This window comes from Daucus carota, chromosome 3 (assembly GCF_001625215.2).
Source record: "Daucus carota subsp. sativus chromosome 3, DH1 v3.0, whole genome shotgun sequence".
Taxonomy (NCBI): domain Eukaryota; kingdom Viridiplantae; phylum Streptophyta; class Magnoliopsida; order Apiales; family Apiaceae; genus Daucus; species Daucus carota.
This window is the reverse complement of record NC_030383.2, coordinates 36,983,698-36,989,179: the sequence shown is the minus strand read 5'-3', so window position 1 is coordinate 36,989,179 and position 5,482 is coordinate 36,983,698. Positions and strand designations below refer to the sequence as shown.

At 33.3% G+C, this 5,482-nt stretch overlaps 1 non-coding gene across 1 annotated transcript; it reads right to left on the bottom strand.

The window, feature by feature from the left end:
* Window positions 1-5,029: 5,029 nt before the first annotated feature.
* LOC135151774 (small nucleolar RNA R71) lies at window positions 5,030-5,136 on the bottom strand. The gene has a single exon (XR_010290693.1). It is a non-coding gene; the product is annotated as a small nucleolar RNA R71 (small nucleolar RNA).
* Between the last annotated feature and the right edge of the window lie 346 nt (window positions 5,137-5,482).

The following is a 5,482-nucleotide window of genomic DNA, read 5'->3' as shown; positions in this document are numbered from 1 at the left end:
AACAAATAGGGGGAGATTGAAAGGCATATGTTTAGCCTATTTGTAATTAAAGAGGTACCAACTCAACTCTGATAAGAAAGCAAGGTAAATAGCAAGTACTGTTGAAGGAATCCGTACGAAGAACGTCAAGTGATTTATTGAAATTATATGTCTGAAGAATTTCAGGATGCTGCTGCACACCACTGGAAGAAGTTCATTAATATGTTCAAGCCTCAGTGTACAAATAATCTTTTGTAGCACGTCCAGAAGTCCAGAAGGTATAAAGTTTTAATACTTTATTTATTCAGAAGATTCCATACTATTGTTACTAATGAAGAAGAACTACGAAGACAAAGAATCGACGAACAAGCCACATCTCAAATGTTTATTTGATAAAGAATATTTAATTCAGCTAGATACAGATGAACCAGACAGTACATTTGTGTGTCAGCTACTCTAATTAGGTATTCTGCATCAACTACAAGTGGCCGTTCGATCAAGACAAAGATCTACAACGTTCATCAAAAGCCTGGAGTCCCTGCTGTTGAAGAAATATAATTTAATAAATATTTCTTTAATTATTTCACTTATCAAAATAATTAAATTAGTTGTATAATTTATTTATTAAATTGATTCACCTTCGAATTAATTTAATTTATGAATTTATATAATTAATATAATTAAGTGAGTAATTATTGAGTATTTATTCAATTATTTATAAAGGTTTTATTGTTTAAATGACTCGGCATGACATTCTCAGAGAATGTCATACCGTGTCATGTATTTAGGCTTCCTACAGCATGACTTAATAAAGTCATACCGTGTCTGTTCAACAGACTTTGTTGTCATGACTTTAACAAGTCATACCGAGTTCTGTTGTATGACTTATTGAATGTCATACCGTGTGTTGGTATCAGACATTCACTAGTATGACTTAAAAAGTCATACCGTGTCCTGTGATCAGGCTTTGTTGCTTTGTGTGTATGACTTGAGTGATTATGACTTAATAAAGTCATACCGAAGTGATCAGAATGGCTTTTGTGTTCAAAGTCATACCGAATGACTTAGTGACCAAGTCTGATTAAGTCATACCGAGTTTTTCAGTATGGCTTTCTCTTAAAATGTCATTCCTTCTCCTTGTTTGGCATGGCTTTGTTGTTTTAAGTCATTCCTAAGCTAGAAAGTCATTCCTTTCAATGTCATACCTAGATCTAAGTGGTTTGCCTATAAATATGGCTTCACTTCTTCATTTCCAAATGTTCAAGCATTGTAAAAGCTTTCAAGTTGTTTGTAACTTGCAATTGTTATATCCACAGTTTTCTGTGCTTTGATCACTCGGTTGTTTTAATCACTAAACTAGAATACATCCTGTCGAATTTATTCTACGAACTTTAGTGGACATTAAAACGAACCTTATTAATTATATAACGACTTAAAACATTGTTATATTAATTAATTAAAATCTGATTAACAAGTTTAATTCAAATCAGATTATTCCGCCGCGATTTTTAGTGACGATTGTATTCAACCCCCCCCTTCTACAATCGTTTCAGGACCTAACAACAACAGTCCATCAAGTCATTACCGTACTACTGTTCCACACAAAAGTGGACCTATGCGTGTCCTGCAATGTCAACAAAGTGTCGTTAACCGGCCCGGGATGATAAGCTGCAGGATCCATCTGTGCCAACAATTTTCAAATATATTTATAATTCGAATTCAAAGCTTTTGTATATATACAAAATCTCATTCCAACATAATATTTGTAATTCGAATTCAAAGCTTTTGTTTCTAACTAAATTAAATTACTACCTACAAAATCTAACATGCACAAAATCTAAAATTCCAACATATCAAATCTATAAATTAGCCTTAATTTCAATTAGCCTTAATTCCAACATATCAAACAACAAATTAATCCAAATCAACTCATTATATATACACACACATTAATTTAGAGAGAATCGAGATAGTACCTTAAATTAATTTTTGTTCGAATTTCTTATTTATTTTAATTCTCTAATTTCATAAATATTCTAATTCTCGAAATTTCATATATATCTTATTTTATAGAAAATTTAATATATTTGAATTATTTATTAATATAATTAAGATTTTTATTAATATAGTTCGAATTTTTTATTTTAATTCGATTATTTTGTTTTATTTCGAATTTTTATTATTATAAATCGAATTTTAATATAATTTTGTTTTATGCTAATAATATTAATATAAATCGATTTTTTTTAATATTAGCTATTAATATCTTTTTAATTCGAATATTTTATTTTATTTTTAATTTTTTTAATTCTCAATATATTTTATTTTATTCTAGCATATTATATATATATATATATATATATATATATATATATATATATATATATATATATATATATATATATATATTTTCGAATTTTATATTTTATTTCAAATTTAATTCTCTTCATTTCAAATTAATTTTCTACCTACAAAATCTAAAAATTCCAACATATTTCAAATAATTCCAATCAATTATTTTATGCTCTTAATATTTTGATTTTATTTCGAAAATTATATTATAATTTTTGTTTCTAACTAAATTAAATTACTACCTACAAAATCTAACATGCACAAAATCTAAAATTTCAACATATCAAATCTATAAATTAGCCTTAATTTCAATTATAAATCTTAAAAATATTTAACAAATTTAAAAATCTAAATGTAATAACAAATCTCAAGGCACAATCATTAAACTAACCGATCTTATAACATGCAAATCAAGCTAATCAAACAACAAATTAGTCCAAATCAAGTCATTATATATATATACACTAATTTAGAGAGAATCGAGATAGTACCTTAAATAAGATTTCGAATTTGATTTGGTATTAAGTGATAAGTGGTATTTATACACACTTATAGGCCTTCATTTCCACTTAAATTGGTTGGTTGTACTTAAGTGTTTAGTGTCTTTTGATGTGTTTTTAGTGTTTTTCTGTGCAGGTCACGAGTTGAGGTGATGAAGTGATTTTCTATCATTTTAGGTTGTTTTTGGTGCATTATTTGCAAGAATAGAGAATTGTGGATTCATCACGACTTGGGATTTTGTGGGTACATCTTCTACAAACCCTCACGAGAACACACTTGTCCACTAGAGCTATCTAGGGGTTTAAAGGGCTTGTTGCATGTGCTAAATGCAACCGTGATCACCTACGGAAGTGGTACTAGAGCGAGGAAGAGCATGCACGCGAGAACGAGCTAAAAAACGAAGAAACGGGCTGCCAGTGGCAGACAGTAGCGCGCCCGCGCTAAAGCTTAGCGCGCCCGCGCTAGCTACTGTCCCCAATAGCGCGCCTGCGCTAGTTTAGCGCGGCCGCGCCCAGCAGAAGTGTCCCGGGCCGATTTTTGATGCTTTTCTGATGGATTTTAGCAGCGGTCGAGGCCCAGTTGACTTGGTCAATGTATTTTAATTTCTCATGTGAAAAACCCTAGCCTCCAAGTAGTTTTAGATCGTAGAATATCGTAAAAATAGTTTTATCAGTTTTTCTCTTGTAATCAAGCACATTATCAGTTTTGTATTGGATCGTTCTTCGCGAGGAAGTGACACTTTCGAGCGAGATCGTGAACATCAAATCTGTAACGTTGTGTCTTTATTATTAATTCAAGTATTTTTATTCCGTTTAATTCTCGTAGTTTATTTATCATGTTTTCATTAGAACCCATGATGTCGATTAGTGCGATTATGAACTAACCGCCTTCATGGGATTCTAATGGATTTATCGATGTAGTCTAGTAACGAATATTAATTGCTTGATTTTGTGACGTACGTTGATTTCTTTGCATGCGCCGTGCTTATTCTTCTTAGGAGCGTAGCTAACTTCTAAGTTGTTTGTTAATTCTTTCTGAAGCGAGAGTGGATGATTGAATTTAGAACTATGCCATGTAAACATAGGATTATGTGAATGAAGCATAATTTGTGATAGACTTGAACTATTTTTATCACCCTGTGTAATCACGATAGACGACTGGCTATTAAACCTCTCTGCTTACACTACCGCTATAGAGATATAGGGTCTGAGCTTTGTTGGTGTCCATGAGATTTCTGTCTTAATTGCGGATTTTGATTGGTATGATATGTGTGCAACGAGAGTTGGCATGTATTACTTTCGTGTTGTCTGATTAGGATCAACAGTCGCATGTTAATCAGTAATTTCAATTCTAGATGAATTCGATAATGAAGTTAGAATCCCATGTGTTTTCCTATTCTGAATTTGATTAGTAAATTTATTTATTAGTATAAAAGAACCCATCCTTGTTAATTGTCTTGGCAGTGAAAATTGCTCATACATTGTTGCATAGGTGCGTATTCTTAATTCACCAGTCTCTGTGGGAACGAACAAATATATTACTTGTGATCACGTGCGCTTGCGTGTAGATTTTTTGCGAACAAGTTTTTGGCGCCGCTGCCGGGGACTCGGTGTTAATTAATTAGTTTATGTACTTGTCATCAGTGTGCATTAAAATTCACTGACTAGGATTTTATTCTCTTCTCACTTTTCTTCTTTTCTTTATTTCAGGTACTTGGGTCGCGTTTATGCTAACACGTTCTAAAGCTCGTAAGGAAGCAATTGATTCATCTTCTTCTTCTTCTTCTTCTGATTCTGAAACAATGACAGAACCTGAAGCACAACCAGACAGTAAGGCATTGAAGGATTTCTCTATGCCAAAGATCGATGATATCCAGTCAAGCATTGTCAGGCCTGCAATCGCAGCCAATGCCTTTGAAATCAAACCTGGAACTATTCAAATGGTCCAGAACTCAGTACAGTTTGGGGGTTCTTCTACTAAAGACCCTAATATGCATATACGTAATTTTATAGAGATCTGTGACACTTTCAAATTTAATGGAGTTTCTGATGATGCTGTGAAGCTAAGGCTTTTCCCATTTTCACTGAGAGATAAGGCTAAGGGATGGTTGCATTCTTTACCATCTGGCTCTATTACTACATGGGAAGATCTAGCTCAGAAATTTCTCACTAAATTCTTCCCCATGGAAAAGACTGTTGCACTACGAAATGCTCTATCTCAATTCTCTCAACAATCAGGAGAAACATTCTGTGAAGCCTGGGAGCGATATAAGGAGATGCTAAGGAAGTGTCCCCATCATGGCATGCCGGATTGGATGCAAATAAACTGTTTCTATAATGGTCTTGGACCTCAATCCAGACCTATGCTTGATGCTGCTTCTGGAGGTGCGCTATGGGCTAAAAGTTATGAAGAAGCTTATGATCTTATTGAAATGATGGCTGCTAATGAATATCAGAACCCTACTCAAAGACTTACTCAAGGGAAGGTAGCCGGAGTTCTTGATCTTGACACGTCTACAGCTATTGCTGCTCAACTTAAGGCTCTCACGATGAAAGTCGATTCTCTGGCTCACCAAGGAATTCAACAGCCAATCTCAATTTGCGAATTATGTGCTGGTACTCACTCTACTGATCAGTGTGCCATTTCTAGT